Below are 20,080 nucleotides of genomic sequence, written 5' to 3'. Positions count from 1 at the left end.
CGGTTGGGTATTGCACAGTCATCAGAAGGAATGTCAATCTTCCAAACCATAATACAACCTTCACAGCTTTTACCATCATCACTGTATTCCTTTGGCACAAGCGCCTATAATTATCCTCTTACCTTTAAAGTGCCGGCCACCTCTTTGGCCTTTCCTGATAGTAAAATTTCCTTACAATCAATGTCATCTTAACCACTTTCACTAAATTTTCTACCTCATTTCCCATCACTGCTTGTGTGAAGATGTTTTCCTTAAAATCTGATGAGTAAAAAAAAATATCACCATTTTTCCATAAGTTATTGCCTCAGTTTTTTTGAGGTTAATCATTGTCATGACTGACTCTCGATCATACTTACGACGTCTCTTATCTTGGGTCCTTCTTGTTTTCACCATTCTTGACCTTCGATGGGTTCAATCTATACTTTCTCGCGGTTTAACACGTGCCCCACTTGACATCATTATAATTACGTCATATTTCCTTTATCAACATTTCTATTCTTGAGAATTTTTAATATTACCTTTCTCCTTGTAAAACCTCTAAGGTTATCTTTAAATCGTTCCTCATGTATCCCCTAGATACAGGGCATATCAAAATACCATTTACTAATACTAGAACCATTGTCTATGTACTTCTGCAAAATTTCTTTACTGATCTTTAAAGGTTGTTGTTACCTTGATCCTTTCTAATTCATACTTGTCAAAACTCATACTATCCCTATTAAGGGTGAAATGCCAACCTTTATGCATTCCCCTAGGATTCATTTTAAGTTACCGATGTTCTATCCTTAATTCCACCTTTAAAAAGGTACATGCATCCTTCCATGGATAATCAAGTCATATATCCCTGATGAGGGTGTCTTATTCAATCATTCCCACCTCGATAGTATATGCTGAATTTCACAATAACATCTGTATTCAAAATGAGGTCAATCAATATGGCCTCCAAAAGATAACAACGGTTATCCGCTTTTATTGCCTAAATTGGGTAACGATAACAAGGATGTTCTGGAAGATATTGGTCGTGTTCAACGTGAACTTCTTCTTAATAATTCCTTATTTACTTTTGTTGTTTATCTCAACAGTCATCTCAATGTTGGGATATCTTTCAACTTATACTACTTCCCAATCATGAACTAAAAGCTTACTTAAGTTCTTTAACTAATTATCAAGATTTACAACTCCAAAAACACCACAAAACCAACTAATCTCTACATACACAACAATCAAGCCTCTCATGAACTATAATACTCATATTATGTTCTTAACATTCAATAACAAAGCTAGGTTAAGAGATTATACTTTCCTTGTGAGTGGGAGTAACTAATTAGCTTGGAATCACCCTTGAAAGTCCTTATCCAAGCTTAATCTAAACAAAAATTCAAGAACAAAAATTTAAGTTCTTGAAAAACACTATTCACCCTCTTCTTCCATGATTTTTAGGAAGAGATTGTGAATGAATTTGAAGCTCAAACTTATAGGATAGCTATATCTATGCATAAGGAGTATTAGATAATTACCTCACTAATTAACAAGGCTTGGATCTTAGATTTTGAATTTTCCTTCTTGAAATAATGCAAAAGGCCGAGAGCTTTGCTTGCAAAAAGGGGAAGTAAACTTGTGTTTTGGTGAAATGAATTGTTGGTTGGTTGTTTTTGGCTTTTGTTTTGATTTATTACTTTTAACCATGGTAACTTTTGTGTGGTTCTTAATCAACCAACAACACACTTTGCTTTAGTCATGCTTATGTCACCTTGTTATATCATCCTCCCCCACTTGTCCTCCTCTTATTGGTTTGATGACATCATCCTCACTAACCTCTTTGATTAGCTTCTAATTACTTGGCTAATGACCGCTGATCTGTTATACGGTTCGCTTAACTTTCGTTTTCGTTTATCATTTGAGGGATCATACCCGGGATCTTATTACTTGGGTTCCCTTAACCTTTCTCAATACATTATATTCCTTTTATGATCCTCTCTTATAATCCTTGAATTTAAATCCTTTTTATCCTGTTACCTTATACTCAATTCTTTCGGTATCTGATGGATTTTCGGAAAAAAATCAAAGTGTTCGAATTTGGATTCTGACGATCTTTACATACACTTATATACCATATAGAGTACTAATAAGATCTCAGAAGATCAATAAAAGAACCCCTACATAGTGTGGTATGAAAAGTTTTCTTATTCAGCATAATCAGCAAAAAGCACTATTCATAAGGGTTTCAAAAATTCCAAAAAAATTGGGGTTATTACACTAGGTATGCTTAATTATTCATAAATTTATGTCCTCTATATAATCTGCCTTGAAGCCTGAAATGAATTTGCTGCAAGAACAAAGTTGGCTTTAAGTAAGACTTATTCTATCAACGGATATTCCCTATCCGTTGAAAGCCAAAATTGTTCTATCAACGGATGTTCATTATCCGTTGAAAGACAAATACATTTCTGGTAATTTTATCCCTCAACGGATAAAATAGTGTTGATCATCAACGGATAACTATTTACCTTATCCGTTGAAGTGTCACATCAGTTACTTTAAGTGAGTCACAACCGTTGATTCTTTTCCTTAACCGTTAATACAGATATACACTGTTGTATGTATTTGTATTAAAGACAGTTTTCAGAATTTCTACAGTTTTCTTTATTCTTAAACGGCTGTAATTTGTTTAAAAGTATCATTTAATCATTTTATTTACGTTTTAATTCAAGAAAGTATAAAAGCCCATTGAATTCTTATTTTCACTTTACGCTTTCTTGCAATTTTTATTCTCCTTCTCTCCCAAAATTCTCAAGTTTTTCTTTGCAACCTCTACTCACAACAATGGCACCAGTAGTCAAAATTATGTCTCAATCTGGATTTGTTTATGAAAAGAAAAATTTCGTAGCCTTGGTTGAAAAGAATGAAGCCCATTCTGATTATCACAAGATGATGGACTTCATCAAAAACTGCAAACTAAGCTATGCAATGCTGGAAGCCCCAACCATCTACTGTGAGGTGATTGAGGAGATTTGGACAACTGCAGAGTTCAACTCCACAGATATGACTATTGCCTTCTCTCTCAAAGGTAAGGATTATTGCATTAACTGTGATGATATACAGTCTTGCTTTAAGTTGCCTGAGAATAATGCCATGACACCACACACTGATAAAGATGTATCTGCTATGTTAGATTCCATAGGCTATGCTTTTGATTCTGCTAGTTTAGGTAGTATTAGAAGGAAAGGCCTTAGGAAAGAATGGAGTTTTCTTGGAGATGCCTTTATCAAGGTTTTCTCTGGGAAGATTAGCAATTTTGATGCCATAACTTCATCTCTTGTTAATATGCTCTATATGCTAGTTTCTGATAGGTACTTTAATTTTAGCAACTGTGTCATGCTAGAATTAGGTTCCAGATTAGGTAACAAAGCTAATAGACCACATAACATCTACTATGCTAGATTCTTTATGTTATTGGCTAACCATGTTGCTGAAGGATTGGTTATATCTAATGAGAACAATAAACTCAAATGTTGGGCACAAGAGAAAAGGGTCCTTGCAGACCTTTTGAGAATGAACCTCAACAGCCAGGTGCCATTGGTATATTTGCCAATCATGAATGCACCACAGGTAAGTGAGGTAAACACTTCTATAACTCCTACTGTTTCCAACCCCATTGTTTCTTTGCCTTCCAGTGTGGCAATGGAATCTGTGTCTTTGTCCAAACAGGTTCCTACCAAAGCCACCAAAACTAAAATTTCAAAACACAAGCCAAAGAAAACCACCTCTGTTGTCTCTCAAAAGACAACAGTTGTAACAACTACCATAAACCCTGAAGGGAGTGAACATGGTGTGAGTGGTGAGGGGAGGGGTGAACATCAAGAAACCACCCAGGATAAGGTGGGAGAGGTGAGTGGTACCCCAGCCAGCCAAGCCACATTCTCTCAAAAGACTGTGGCGGTTCAAAAGGAGTCAAACACATCCCTAGTTGCATCCTCCCAAAAGGGTGCAACTATTGAAAATAGTCCCCAACCAGGGACACAGAACAAAAGAGGAAGGGACACTGAAGCCACACATTCACCAATCAAAGCCTTTTCAAGGAAGAAGAAGGCCAAGACCCTAGTTTCCACACAAGAGGCACACACAACACAGATACATCCACCTGTATCTTTGCCTTCTCAAATTCAGCTTGATGTGACTCCAGCAAATGTGGAGTCACAACCCCATTCTCTCATAATAGAACACATCCATCATCAAACTCTCCATCACCCTCTCTGAATGTGGATATGATATTCACATCACTTCCTGATTCTCCCTTATTAAAACTCAGGGAGGAGCCCCACTCAAAACCTGATGATCATCATCTTTTAGATGATTTGTTGGATCATCAGCCAATTCTTTCAGATATAGTTGAAGAATCTGTGTCACCTCACTTAAAATCAATTCACACAGATTCAACAATTATGTCACTTTCAATATCTACATCTTTTCCTTCTTCAACGGATATCTCTCATCCGTTGACAGGTGGTTGTTCTTCGACGGATAAGCTTAACAACAGTTATCCGTTGATACCATCAGTTTCCACTTTAACGGATACTCCCTATCCGTTGATGGTCTCTACATATATAACAGAAACAATTCCAACTGTAGAGGACATGGTTACTGTACAATCACTTTTAGGTTTGAGGGAAGGGAGTGATAATTTGAGTGAGAGGCTGGGTTGCTCCCGGGCAAAAGGAGAGGTTGAGAGTCACCATATGCATGCTATTTCTTCCAGCATGGCAAAAGTGGGTGAGGGGATTGCCACCTTAGAAGGTGAGGGTGAGGGTGTGAGGGTGTGTGTGAGCCAGGGGGAGCCCCTGATGCAAGAAAATAGAGAAAATGAGAGAAAGGCAGGTACAGAAGCTATAAGGGTGGATCCAGCCATTGCTAGTGAGTCAATGATTGTGGATGATGCAGACAAGGGAAGACAATTTCAGCAACATTACAAAGCTGTAATTGATATCATTTCCTTGGATGGTGACACTTTTACTCACCCTATTCCAGCCTATCAATTGTTGGCTGCTCAGGGCAATGTGGAGGCAGAACAGATTTTACACATTGTACACACTTCAGAATCTCTTCTCAGAGACAAAGCTGCTGTTAACAGGCTGCCTTCTCAAGCTGGTGAGCCATCTGAAGAATTTGGAGTAAACTCTAATGATGATGACTCTAATTCTTTGGATGAGAGCATGAACTTAGGGGGAGAAGCAGGCCCAAGTTCTGTTCCAGATCTCCCTGATTGGGCATGGGCAAAGGCATTTACACCAGGAGAGTTTGGTGTAACTTTGGTCAGGCAAGTAATGACTATTCAGAAGGCCCTTCAGGAGACTACAGATGCTGGTACCAAGGCGATTCTTCAAGCTCATCTGGACTCTCTGCATCTCTTGCAGTTGCAGCATTTCAAACAGAATCTAAGTGTGGATGAACTCAAGCAGGACATTGCTGATCTGAAATCCTACAATGCTGAGAAGTTGGATTCAGTCATGCCTTATGGTACTATGCAAGATTTGTTGGGGAGACTGAGGAAAGCATCTGATGCTGACAAGAGGCTGGCCAGGTTGGAAGACAGAGTTTAGATCATTGAAGACTCTATGGTACCATTCTTCAGAATCAACAAACTCAGACAAATCTACTAATGCAGCTGGCAAAAGCACAAGGCTTGACCCCTACCCTTGATGATAACAAAAAGGGGGAGAATAAAAGGGAAGGGGAAGGAGAGCCATCAACAACAGTTCAAATATCTCAAGTGCTAGTTCCTGCCATCACCACTTCTCCAACTATTCAAATCAAAAGAAAGCTTGATGGAATTGATCTAATCCAAATAGCAGCAACTGAATTGCAAGTCAAAGAGCAAAGGAGGAAAATTGATGAAAAGATGCAACAAATTTTTGGTTCTACAACTTCTAAATCATAATCTGTGAAGCATAGCACAAAAGTGGAACCAATTATTATGGAGGTCAAGCCAGTAAGGAGGAATAAGGTTGGAGAGACTTCTTCCAAGAATCTGAAACCTATGGTTCTCAAGCCCAACAACAGATCCAATAAGGACTCTACAAAGAATCCTCTAAGCCTTGCTCAGATGAAAGAAGTGGATTTTCCTCTTCCAAAGCCTGATGAAGACAAGGTTTTGGGTGGAAGTATCATAAAGCACAAAGAGACCATGGATGTGGTTGTAAGAAGGAACATGGCTATTATCTTTAGAGAGGGAAAGAGCATCTGTGTGATGCAAGGACATCCCAAATTCTCAATAGCCAAGAGGGAAGAAACCAGAAGGTTGAAGGAAGAAGCCAAAAAGCTAAAGGCTGACAAAAGAGCACAAGCAAAGCTTGAAAAACAGCTAAAGTCAAGTTAAGCTGAAGAAAAGAAAGAAATTGAAGACAAAAGTGAAGATGAAGGTATGGAGGACATGGTTGATAATGATATGGAAGAAAGAAGTAAGGAAAGAGAGGAATGGCAGAAAGGGAACAGAAAGAAGCTCAATGCAAAGAGAAAGATGGTAGATGAGACTGAAGAAATCCAATCAAAATCCAAACCACTACCTTCTATTCCTGAACCCATTGTGCCTGACCCCTTCATAAACATTCATGGTGAAACAATCATTCCTAAGGAGGAACCAATTGATTGGGACACCATCAAATTGCCCACCTTCTTAACCTCTTCTCCACCATCAAAGAAGCAAAAAAGAAGAATCAAATCAACACCTTCTAAAACCTCAATCAAATTCACTCAGAAGCCTAAGCCTAAGCCACAAGCCTCTAAGGATGATTATGTTCACATTTGTGACATAAAAGAATTTTTAGACATTGAACTCTATCTGGATGAGCTGGAGGAAGTAAGGGGAATAGCTGCCTACAGACAGCTACAAGAAAGACTAGTGTTCAAATACAAAGGAAGTGGGGAAAGAACTTGGCCTCTCTACAGGATTCTGAATGAAGGCTACTCTACCTTGGTTAGAGTCTACTCAGCCATACAAAGGGATTCTGGCTTTACCAGGACTGCCAAGACTGAGATTCTCAACAAGATTGCCAACATAAGGAAAACTTGGCGGGAGCCCAATGCCTTGCCTAGAACATTACTCATTCAAGAAAGAGGAATTACAGTTCACAAATCACCTCATTGGTTGATGGAGTTCAGAGACAACAAAGGAGTCAGAAGATTTTTCAGACTTGAAGATCAGCTCAAGATTGGCAGTAATAAAACTCTCAAGGATATGCAATCTAAGTTGGACATCAATGAAGAAGATGAAGCTGAGTTCTACAGACAACTTCAACTTCAAATAGAGGAGAATGACAAGAGGCTAGGAAAGAAAACAAGGGATCAAAGGAAAAGAAATTAATCTGCTCAGGCTAAAGGAGCACCCTTGGAAACAATGTAATTCTTCAATTCCATCTCAGCATACACATTTTTGCAGCACTTTTGAATTTTTGCTTTATTACAGTTAATATATTTGTCAAGTGTTTTGTTATCATCAAGCTAAACCCAAATTTATGCCTACAGTTCTAGTAGACATAAATAGGGGGAGATTGTTAGGAATATGTGTATTAGTTTGATGATAAGTTATACAAAACACTTAAGTAGAAATCTAGTGTTTGTAGCCTCAACGGATAAGACCATCTTGGCTATCCATTGAAGGAGTAGCTTTACTTAGCAATAAGTTTAGTATTGTAGCACATTTTATTCTCTGGATTCAAGTTGTAATTCTTAGATGTTGTAGGAAATTATCAGTCATGTTGACTACTAGTGGATATGCAAATAGGAGGGCTAATTGTAAATATTTCATGCCTTGTAATTTTGTATAAGTGAAGAAGTATCAACTGATATTGAAGACCTTTAACGGATAAGAAACAAAGCTTCAACGGATGTCTCTAAAGCTTCAACGGATAATATCCATCAACGGATAAGTGCTTCAACGGATAAAGACTTCAACTGCTAATGCATCAACGGATAAAGCTTTAACAGATAAAGCCTCAACGGATAAGGCATCAACGGATGAAAGCTTCAACGGATGCTTAGTTCATTAGCAGTTGATAGTGACAATTCATAAGCTGACAGAGGCACATGGGTTGACAGAGACAAACTGGAATATGGAAGCCTCTAGGAGGAATCAAGAAAATGCAGCATTTCCATTCTGGTGCAAACAAGGAAGTATTCAAAGATTAACAGCTAAGCCTAAATTACATTGGATAGAGAAATGAAGAAGAAACATGTGAAGAGCCTTTTTAATTGTATTTTACAGTTTTGTCTTCACTTGTAAACTTGGTGATATATAAACCAAGTAGCAGCTAGTAATTAGATGTGAATTTTCCAGAGCTGTTTAGAAAAATCCAGAGAGAAAATCATCTAGTTTGTACTAGGAAACAACTGTGATTTAATTCTTTGAATCACAGATTTTCTGAAATAACACATCTCTGGTGGAACAACAAATCTACCAGAAAAGTTTTTAAGTTCTTTGTGTTCTTTACATTTGTGTTTGAATATATATCTGATTGTATTAGCTTCAAGCCATTCACACACATTTGCTCACTAAAACACTTAGCCTTAGAAACTACTCAAAACTTGAAAAAGTTTTGAGATTTACATTCAACCCCCCTTCTGTAAATCTCATTGTTAGTCCACTGGGAATAACATATTCTTATATAGGCTTAATATTGTGATGATATTATGGCGTAGAAAACAAAAGTTAAAACTTCGCCTGAAAAATATTCTACATATTAATTAACTCGAATAAATAGTAATGTTTGTAATCCGTAGTAAGAGCATATTAAGCCTAACAATTTTTGTAGATGAACATTTGATAAAAATATTTTAGTTCAAAATAATTTGTCAATCAATAATTAATTGAAATATATATGCTTGTTTTAGACGTCTATTACTATTTTTAATCCAATTACAAATAAAAAAAAATCTAATTGCAAAAATATATTTAAGCCAACTTTAAACAAAAATACCAATTGTATTAGTACTTTCTATTTTAATGATATTATGTCGTATAATTCTCCTTATTTTTTGCTTGTTTAGTTAATAATATTTGTAATCCTTAGTAACGGCATATTCATTCTAAAAAATCTGCAGTTGAGGGTTTAATATGTACGAACATCTATTTTTAAGTTCAAAATAATTTATTGAAGAATACTTTATTCAAATATCTATATTTATTTTAAAGGTCTACTATTATTTTTAATCCAATTAGAATTACAAAACATCTTATTGCAAAAAAATATGTAATCCGACAAAGAATAAAAAACAATATCAATTGTATTTTGGAAACTATTGCTAATTAGATACAAATTACTGTTAGGTCCCAATTTGTTTGTAGAAGGGGGGGTTGAATACAAACAGTACCGAATAATCGAATTAAATACGGAATAAAAAAAATGTGAAACAAAATTCAAGTTAAATAAAAATATTATTAAACTTGAAAGGTGTTACAACAACTGTATCGATTACAAGGTATTAATCTCAAATTAATTATCACAAATTTAGAATAAATTCGACATGAACTTTTTCTATTTTTGCAATAATTAGAATCAAATGCTAAACGCGATTTGAGATTAAGTTCTAGGGATTTTGATCCGCTAGATTGTTACACAAGAACAAGATAAAGATTTCTAGTTGATTGGATTTAACTTTACAATCTAGAAATTGATCTTGAATAAAGCAGATGAAAATGAAATATTTGCTGCGGCTGCTGTGTTCTTGTTCTTGACTTGTGTATTGGATGGATAATTGATCTGCTACTTGTCTGCTTCTTTTAATCAACATAATAGAATTGAACTGGCAAGACAATCTCTGAGCTCAGCAAGACAATCGGTAGGACAATGGATTGAACTAGCAAGACAATCTGAATGAACTAGCATGACAATCAGAATGAACTAGCAAGACAATCATCCTCCTAGTGTAACTTTCGGTGAGACTATTGAAAATGGCCTAGCATGACAATCGGTATGACAATCCTGATTGTCATGCTAGTTCATTTTCAATTGTCTTGCTGATTTAATGCAGATTTTAATCCAATTTAAATTCTGAAAATTCCTAAAATTAATTCAGAATTAATTAATCAATTAATTCAATTAATAAATAAATTATTCTTCGCAGATATAATTTATTTTCTTAATTAAATTAGATGACTTAATTAATTAATAGAGAATTAATTCTAGTCTTCAACAGCACCCATCCTTCTGCAGATCTTCTGAAAATCACTGAAAATTATGAATCAATTCCACCACTTCAATGTTGACACTCGATGTACTGTCTGGTTCATGAGTGACTAACTTCCGTGACGTTTCTTCATGTCTTGACTTTGACACTTTGATTTTCTTCAGATTAAATCCTTATAATTAATGATACTCTGACGAGATCTCTGTCACTTGATTAAATCCACGATCTTGATTTATATCACTGAGGCATGATCAACTTCTTGAACTTCTTCCAATGAATTAACTCCTTGAGTCTGTAGATGAACCTTGTTTCTGAATCCTTTGACAGATATTACTTTGCGAGATCTCTCTGACGGTCGATCCACTATTTACTTATTACATTCTTATTTGAGTTGAGTTGAATCCTCGAATATACAAATAGGCTATGACATATGACTTACAATCTCCCCCTATTTGTTTGTTAGACAATAACACATAAATACATAGAGGATAACTCAACTAACAAATAAGAAAAAGATATAAACATACATGCAAAGTAAATAGCAGAAAAGTTCTGGATGAGATTTAACATTTTCCAGATTCCAAGTAGATGTTCCTCTAGACTGAACATATCTTCAAGTAGTTCCATCTTCATTTGTACAACCACATTTCCTGTTGAGAAGCCCATATCTCTTGCTTCTCCCCCTATAAGAATCAACTGATTAAAGAAGATCACCTTCGTTTTACCACCTCTCCCGTACAATAGGATCCGCAGATAAAAACCAATGGTACTCCCCTAACAGCTTCTTCCCTTACTAGGAAATCACCTTGTGTTTACCACCTCTCCCGTACAATAGGATCCGTAGTTACAAACAACAATGGTGAGGTGTAGTGCACATTTTTAGGATCTTTTTCTTCCTCCCTGCTATTTCTCCCCCTTAGTTGAGGAATCCTCCAAACTATTACTTAAGCTTTTATCTCCCCCTTAAAGAAGGAATGTATGCCGTCATCTGAAGGAGTTCTCATATTTCACTTGGTTGGAAAAGAAATAACAAGTAGTTTCTCTTTCTACCTCACTGTGAGTGTGTGATTCTGTTTAGTGTACCTCACATGTGTTTCACTCTTCTCTCCACTCGTGTTTACACTCATTCTCACAAGTGTATCACTCTTCTCTTATAGCTCCATAATCCAGCTGTACCTGCAAGGAAAATCACCTTAGCCATCCTTAAGGAGGTCACAGGTGGTGCAATGGGAGTTCGCAAATCCCCATCCTTGTTAAACTCGTCAGATGAATCTGAGTCATATTTTACAAGTTGCTAGTTACCTTTTTAGGGTTCCATATTTGAATTCTGGGAAGGTAAACAATGATCCAAAGAATTTAGCATAAAGATCAAAGTTCCCTTCTAATGCCTGTGAAGACATTTCCTTGTGACTCATCAGGTAATATCTGAATCATTGTCAACAAGTTGCCGATCTGCGCCTATGTCAGATCCACTATCCGCAGATGCATCCAGGGGATTTAAGCCTGGGGAGGTAGACACTGACCACTGACATATGGCTTTTGGATCAGTATCCTCTCCTAACACCTGTAAAGGCAATTGGTCCACTAACGAACCTTGAACAATCGAATCTGACCTTAAAATGGTTGAAACTCTTGTTTCCGTCAACTCATCCTTTGAGTGTGTAACCTCTCCTTGTGCATCAAGAATTGATTATGTTTGAAGTGGTGACACTACATCGGATACCTTGGCCGACAGGCAAAATTCAATAGACGCACCCTGTTGAGAGAATGAATCTAGTAACTGTTTTTGTGCCTTTTCAGTAGAGGTGGCCAACCGTGCGGGTCGGGCGGTCCGGGCCGGGTTGGAAGCGGGTTGGAACCGGAAAAATTGAACACTTAACCGGCACTGGGAGGCGAGCGAACCGGGCCGGGCTGGGTTGAGCTGACATATGGTAAACCGTATTCGGCTCGGTTCGCGGGCGGTTCGCGGGCGGTTCGCGGGTGGTTCGCGGGCGGTTCGCGGGCGGTTCGCTGGCGGGTTGAACAGGCGGGTTGGCGGGTTGAACAGGCGGTTCCATGTGTTGTGTTTGTCAAGTGGATAGAATTGTCACATTGTTATTTTATTGTTTTTATGCATCATAGGCTATACTTTAGTATATACTTAATACTCACCCGTGTATAACAACTGTTTCTTGTGAATATATGATTGTTACAGACTTACAGGTGCTCCGTCCATTTTAATATTTTGTATATAAATGTATTTTTTATATGTGGTTTTCAGTAAAGGATTTAATTTTGGTGGATGAAAAATTGACATGTACATCTATTATTCCACCCTTAAAAAGATGATAAAGTAAAATATATGCTGATCTATAGTTTTGTTATTTGTATTATCTATTATTCTGACCTATATTTATTTGAAAAAACTACCAAGTTCTTTGTAAATCAATTAATTTTATTATTTTAAATTTTTGGTTAGAAAGAGGACGGTACCTCTTATAAATTTTATTAATTTAAAAAAATTACAAATGAAATTTATAATTTTATTAATTTTATTATAAAATTTAATATTTAAAGTCAAATTACAAATCGAATAAACTTTGTAAACTGAAATTTATAAAAATTAATTTACAAAAATCGAATAAAAACAATCAACAATATATATAAAAACCAAAAACACACAAAAATAAACAGGAAAATAAAATACCTTCTTCGGTATTAAACGTCGATCCGGGTCGAGGCGGTAGCATCGAAGTCGCCGGAGTTGAACCTTGAGAAGAAATACTCCCTCTGCCTTGTTCCATTTTTCTGAGTTAGTTGATTTGTGAATTGAATTGCTGTGAATCTGTGAATTTGTGAATTGAATTGCTGTGAATTAAATTGTTGTTGAAGCTCTGAAGATCGGAGAAGAAATGGAGAAATAAAGTCGGAGAAGAAATGGAGAAACTATAACTAATTGCTGTGAATTTTGATTGTTGTTGTATGTACATATTTATAAGCTGAGACTGAGATTTTAGGACCGTTGGAGACTGAGTTGAGTGCAGACGACCGTTGGAGGAGGAGGACGTTGTGTTGCAGACGACCGTTGCAGACGTTGTGTTGCAGACGACCGTTGGAGAACGGCGCGTGACGCACACCCGTGCGGGCCGTGCGGGCTGTGCGGGCTGTGCGGGTTGCACAGTTCGTGCGGCTCACGCGGGCTTCGCCTGTGCGGGTCGTGCGGGTTAGTGCCGGTTCCGGTTTTTTAAAATTAAATTCGTATTCGGTTCGCTTATTTCGGCGGGTTGTGCGGGTTTGAACCGGCCCGAATCGGGCCGAATATTTTACGGTTTCCGTACGAGCCGGTCCCGAATGTGCGGTTCGAACCCGCACGTTTGGCCACCTCTACTTTTCAGCCATTACATCTTTTTGAGAAGATGTATGGGGGCTAGCAGTTGTCTCGGTTTAAATACTACTCATCTATGTAGGAGACAGAGCTACTGGGTTGACTACAGAACCTTCCTTATGTGGTGCACTAGGCACTATCTCCCTCACGCTCATTCATACTACATTTAGTGGTAAGAGAGTGTTGGTTGGTTCTGTTTTTGTGTTTGTCTTTATAGTCTGGGATAGACGTTGTGGGTTTTCAACCTCATGACTGTTAATGAAAGAAAGTCATTGGAGACTGAACCTGTAACACAGAATATATGGTAATAGAGAGAATATGATTTACAATAGTGATTTCAAAAGATTTTACATAAAATAAGAAATCACTAATGTAGAAAGAAGTTTAATTTTATTTTTCAATATGAATGAGTTTTTGGATAAAACATTGATCACTTAGGGTAAAGTCTAAGTAATTCTCATTCATATCAAAAGCTTACAAATATCTGCAACATAATGTTAACAACATATCATTGACCGATACTTGTCAAGTACTTTAGATACTAATTGTTATGTTGCATTAATATGACGACTCTACTAGTTCATATAAAATTACAACTTCTGTTAGAGTGCCATACCATGTCCTTGACGATTGCTTGAGCAGTATACTAGTTCATACCAACCTAAAGTGAGATTGTGAAGAAGAGATTGCATAGTCCAATAGATCTGCAGCTGCAAAGTCCATAAACTGTGGTGCACTGACTTCCTCTTTTGACTCACCAAACAGGAGTACACTTGTACACATCTTACTAGAGTACAATTCCAAGTGTAATGTGCAGCAGGTGTCTGATATGTCGTAATATTCTCAAGTCTCGTCACTGGTGCTATATGTTAGATACTGCTTCCTGATAATAACCTAGCACAATATACAAAATTACAATGATAACATTCCCAGCTTGCAAACAGCCATATCCCTCAGATAAACCTTTGCTGTTATCTCCAAAGGTAATCAGGGGGCCAGCTTTCTCAATCCTCATTTGATAGCAGGGCTCTATCTCCGGTCATATGTCTTGATGATCCACTGTCAAGAATCCACACTACCGGTTACACCTGTATACTGCCCTGCACTTCAAATGGATTAGACCTTCTTCGGAACCCAAACTTGGTTGGGCCCGGCATACTTGTAGAACTGTCCTTTGTCAGGCAAAACAACATTTTTAATTTTAATGGTCTCAACTTTCTCAATGACTGAACATTTGACCTTGTAAACAGCGTTAACAAATTTCTGTTTAAGCTTAGGCACAAATGTCTCCTTTCTAGCCTTAGAAGGACTAGCAGTCCTAGACCTATCATGCTTCTTGTTATTCACATGCTGACGAGGAGTAGTCTTATCATTAGACACATGCTTACCATTAAAATAAGCATACATCATATTAAAAGCACAAGACATACAATTAGCAACACCACATGCTTTATGAGAGTGATTAACAGCAGGCAATTTATGCATGGTAGACATGGCATTATTGTTATCAAACTCATGTGTGTCTGAGTTAGTCTCAGTTGCTTTCACAACTTTGACTGGAACTTTCGACTCACTTGACTTGGAAACAATCTTCTCATTAGCATGATCCTCAGCACGTATTTCTTCTTGAATAACAGAAGAGGTCGCATCAAATGGTTCAGCAATTGATGCTTTATAGAGGGGTTCATCAACACCCTTAAGCACATGTGGTACTTCCCTCCCTTTAGCACAGACATGAGGAGGGGAATTTATGCCTAATTCTCCAATAGCAGCATTGTAATCATAACCTATTCCTGATGTTTGATTAACAGCTTGCTTACTGTAGAACTCTTTAGCCTTCGAACAAGAATTGAAGTAGGCTCTAACCTTAGTCTCAAGACCGGTGATCTTGTCTTTGAGAATAGTTTCGAGTTTTCTATAACAGTCAACTCTATTTTCTAGAAAAGATACCTGTTCTTTTAATTTGTCTTGATTAATGTGCACAAGTCTTAATTCATTGACCTCTTTCTCAAGGTCTGTGATCTTTAAACTTAACAGTTCATTATCACGACGTGCACAATCTAAGTTACCTCTTAGATGATAAACCATTTCAGCATCAGAAAGTTTTACCTCTATTCTTGACGATGAAGCTTTTCTATCAATAGCCATAAGAGCAAGATTTCCTTCATCTTCATCTTCACTGTCAGTATCATCCCAGCTTCTTCCCTTTGCCAGATAAGCCCTTTCAGAGTTCTTTCTTACTTGCTTTGGCTTCCTACATTCTATGGCAAAGTGTCCCAACTCATTGCAGTTATAGCATCTAATGGTGCTTCGATCAACCATCCCTGTTTTGTACCCACCACTGCTGGTGTTAGAGGATGAAGATCCACCTTTCTGGAATTTGTTGTAGTTGGACTTGTACTTAAGCTTGGGATTCCTCCTGAATCTGACATGGGAGAATCTCTTGACAATTTGGGCCATTTATTCATCTTCCAATTGCTCCAGCTCTTCCAAGGAATAAAAATCATCACTTGATTGATTTGTAGTAGGAGGATCATATTCTGCTACTAACTCATTTTCCTCACCCTTGGAAAACTGTACCATTCTTTCTAACTGTTGAGATTGTTGTTGTTGTTGACCTTCAGCTACAAGTGCAGTAGATGTGCTGACCATTCTATCCTTCCCGTAGACTTCCTTCTGTTGAATCTGCTCCAACTCATAGGTTTTTAACACTCCATAGAGCCTGTCCAAAGAAATCTCACTCAGATCTCTAGCTTCTCTAATGGCAGTGATTCTATGTTCAAGATGAGCTGGCAGTGTTAAAAGGAACTTTTTGTTGACCTCCCTGATTGAATAATACTTTCCATTGATGTTCAGGTTGTTGATCAACGCATTGTACCTCTCAAACACTTTAGTAATTCCTTCTCCTGGATTTGATTTGAAATGTTCATATTCAGAGGTTAGGATTTCCAACTTGTTCTCCCTAACTTCCTCTGTGCCTTCATTAATCACCTCAATAGTTTCCCACATGTGTTTGGAATTTTTACAGTTCATCACATGTCTGTTCATCAAGGGATCAAGGGAATCAATTAATATTAATTGAAGGCTGGCATCCAAGGAGGCTTCTTCCTTCTCAGCAGGAGTAAAATCTTCAGGCTCTTTTGGATAGGTTCTAGCTTCAGTAGTCACCACACCATCTATTATTACCTCCGGTTCAATAACCATCGGAGTTTTTATACCCTTCTTTAACAAGTTTGAATATTTGGGATTTGCAACTTGTAAGAATAATAGCATCTTCTTCTTCCACATGATATAATTCTCTTTATCAAATTGTGGAATTTTAACGGTTCCAACTTTATGTGAAGTCATTATGAATTTTTGAATAAATAAAAATTCAAGGAGTTGAAAAATCACAAAAGTCTAGGATCTTGAGTTGTTCGTTAATCAGAAGGCTCTGATACCAATTGTTAGGTCCCAATTTGTTTGTAGAAGGGGGGTTGAATACAAACAGTACCGAATAATCGAATTAAATGCGGAATAAAAAAAATGTGAAACAAAATTCAAGTTAAATAAAAATATTATTAAACTTGAAAGGTGTTACAACAACTGTATCGATTACAAAGTATTAATCTCAAATTAATTATCACAAATTTAGAATAAATTCGACATGAACTTTTTCTATTTTTGCAATAATTAGAATCAAATGCTAAACGCGATTTGAGATTAAGTTCTAGGGATTTTGATCCGCTAGATTGTTACACAAGAACAAGATAAAGATTTCTAGTTGATTGGATTTAATTTTACAATCTAGAAATTGATCTTGAATAAAGCAGATGAAAATGAAATATTTGCTGCGGCTGCTGTGTTCTTGTTCTTGACTTGTGTATTGGATGGATAATTGATCTGCTACTTGTCTGCTTCTTTTAATCAACATAATAGAATTGAACTGGCAAGACAATCTCTGAGCTCAGCAAGACAATCGGTAGGACAATGGATTGAACTAGCAAGACAATCTGAATGAACTAGCATGACAATCAGAATGAACTAGCAAGACAATCATCCTCCTAGTGTAACTTTCGGTGAGACTATTGAAAATGGCCTAGCATGACAATCGGTATGACAATCCTGATTGTCATGCTAGTTCATTTTCAATTGTCTTGCTGATTTAATGCAGATTTTAATCCAATTTAAATTCTGAAAATTCCTAAAATTAATTCAGAATTAATTAATCAATTAATTCAATTAATAAATAAATTATTCTTCGCAGATATAATTTATTTTCTTAATTAAATTAGATGACTTCATTAATTAATAGAGAATTAATTCTAGTCTTCAACATCACCCATCCTTCTGCAGATCTTCTGAAAATCACTGAAAATTATGAATCAATTCCACCACTTCAATGTTGACACTCGATGTACTGTCTGGTTCATGAGTGACTAACTTCCGTGACGTTTCTTCATGTCTTGACTTTGACACTTTGATTTTCTTCAGATTAAATCCTTGTAATTAATGATACTCTGACGAGATCTCTGTCACTTGATTAAATCCACGATCTTGATTTATATCACTGAGGCATGATCAACTTCTTGAACTTCTTCCAATGAATTAACTCCTCGAGTCTGTAGATGAACCTTGTTTCTGAATCCTTTGACAGACATTACTTTACGAGATCTCTCTGACGGTCGATCCACTATTTACTTATTACATTCTTATTTGAGTTGAGTTGAATCCTCGAATATACAAATAGGCTATGACATATGACTTACAATTACACATTTAAAACTTAATAACATGATATTGAAAAATGAAAAATCTCGAATAATTAGAATTGTTTATAATCCTAATAAGGACATATTCAGTCAAATAAACTTATTGGAGAAAAATAATTCACGACATTATTAACTTTTATGATAAGATAGAAGCATACTGTTTTAAAAATAATAAATGTATTTTTGTTAGTAGATAAATATTATTTACTTGCTCTTTCAAAATATATTTTTAAAATTTATACATATTCATAATTATGTAATTCGAATGTATAACTAAATTATGTAATCTCACTTAATATTCATAATTATGCAATAATTTAAATTTATTTTATTACATCTTCCCAACTAACTAAATATAAATCATAATTACACATAGAGATGCGTGATGTTTGACTTTTGAGTGGTTCAATAGTTTTTGGTATCTTGATAAAAAAACCCTTGCATGCAAAGCCTCATTCAAGTCAATACTACAACTAAACCGCAATCCAACTCTGCACGGACCATCGACTGAAAACTTTTCCATCTGATAATTCATGGAGGTATGATTCTACTCTCTCCTTCAATTAGGAACATGATGATTCAATATCAATCTCCAATAGATGTTTATTGTCTTTGCTTTGTTCAATCCAACTCATGTTTATATACAAATAACTATAGTGAATAGCTTACATTGATGATTCTATGAAATTACTTATTAAGATTAGTTTAGGATTGACAATGTAATCTCATGATAACATTGTGTATTGATTCATATTGGGTATTTTTTCATATAGTATTGCCATATTGTTTGTTGACTTATATGGTAAAAATTCAATCCGAATCTTTTAAGTATGTGGTTGATAGTCTTGATCTGTTTTGCCTAGCAGCGTATGTTGTAATTTTGGTTATATTGGTTTACTACTGGGGTAGTCATTATAAATATTCAAGTCGTCTATATTTATTTATAATGGTATCTGTCATGATTGTAATAACATATGTTTAACAATGCTTCTGGATTTTGCATCTGACTGATTCACAGTAGCAAGAGCTACTACAATATTCTGTAATCTATTAACAAAATTATTGTGCTTGGATTAGAAGCTTAAAAACAATAAAATTACAGTTGTTGCATTGCACAGGTCTTGTAACGCCCTCCAGACCCGGGGTATAAGTCTGGGGGTTACTAGCTAATCACCAAACCTGTACAATCTGATTAACAAATAATAAAGAAATGAATCTAAACCCCTTTAACACTAACCAGGATCTTTTTAGGTTGAAGTATGAAAACAAGAACCACTAACTACTTTATTACAAACCAAATTCAAAATCTTACCAACTCTCTTTATTACAAACCATTGTCTAACCAGTTTTAAATTAATTTCATCTTTTATTCAAACATATACACTAATTATCTACACTCCGCCTGATCGGGCAACTCAAAACTTTCTTCCTGGATTGGGATCAACATCTTGGGTATGAGAGGATCCCGAGGCCTGACCCGCTTCTTTACCACTCGAGTCCAGATGGGTTTCATATTCCTTCTTAACTGAAAATAATAAGGTGAACAAAAATAAAAAGGGGTGAGCCAAAAATTGCTCAACAAGTCCGCAAAATATAAGCAGTGTTAAAGTAATTTAAATGAATCGGTAACCTGGGTATATCTGTAAAGATATAACTCAACGAAGATAGAAAGAAGGCCATTACTGGCGAGTACAAATGAACTAAACTTGACACAAGTTCGCATCTATATCCTGCTGATCAGTCAGAATATAATGCAGATCTATATCTCCATATATAGATCCAGTCG

Source organism: Apium graveolens, chromosome 5 (assembly GCF_009905375.1).
Source record: "Apium graveolens cultivar Ventura chromosome 5, ASM990537v1, whole genome shotgun sequence".
In the NCBI taxonomy this organism is placed as follows: Eukaryota; Viridiplantae; Streptophyta; class Magnoliopsida; order Apiales; family Apiaceae; genus Apium; species Apium graveolens.
The sequence above is the reverse complement of the archived record's forward strand: the minus strand, read 5'-3'. Positions refer to the sequence as shown.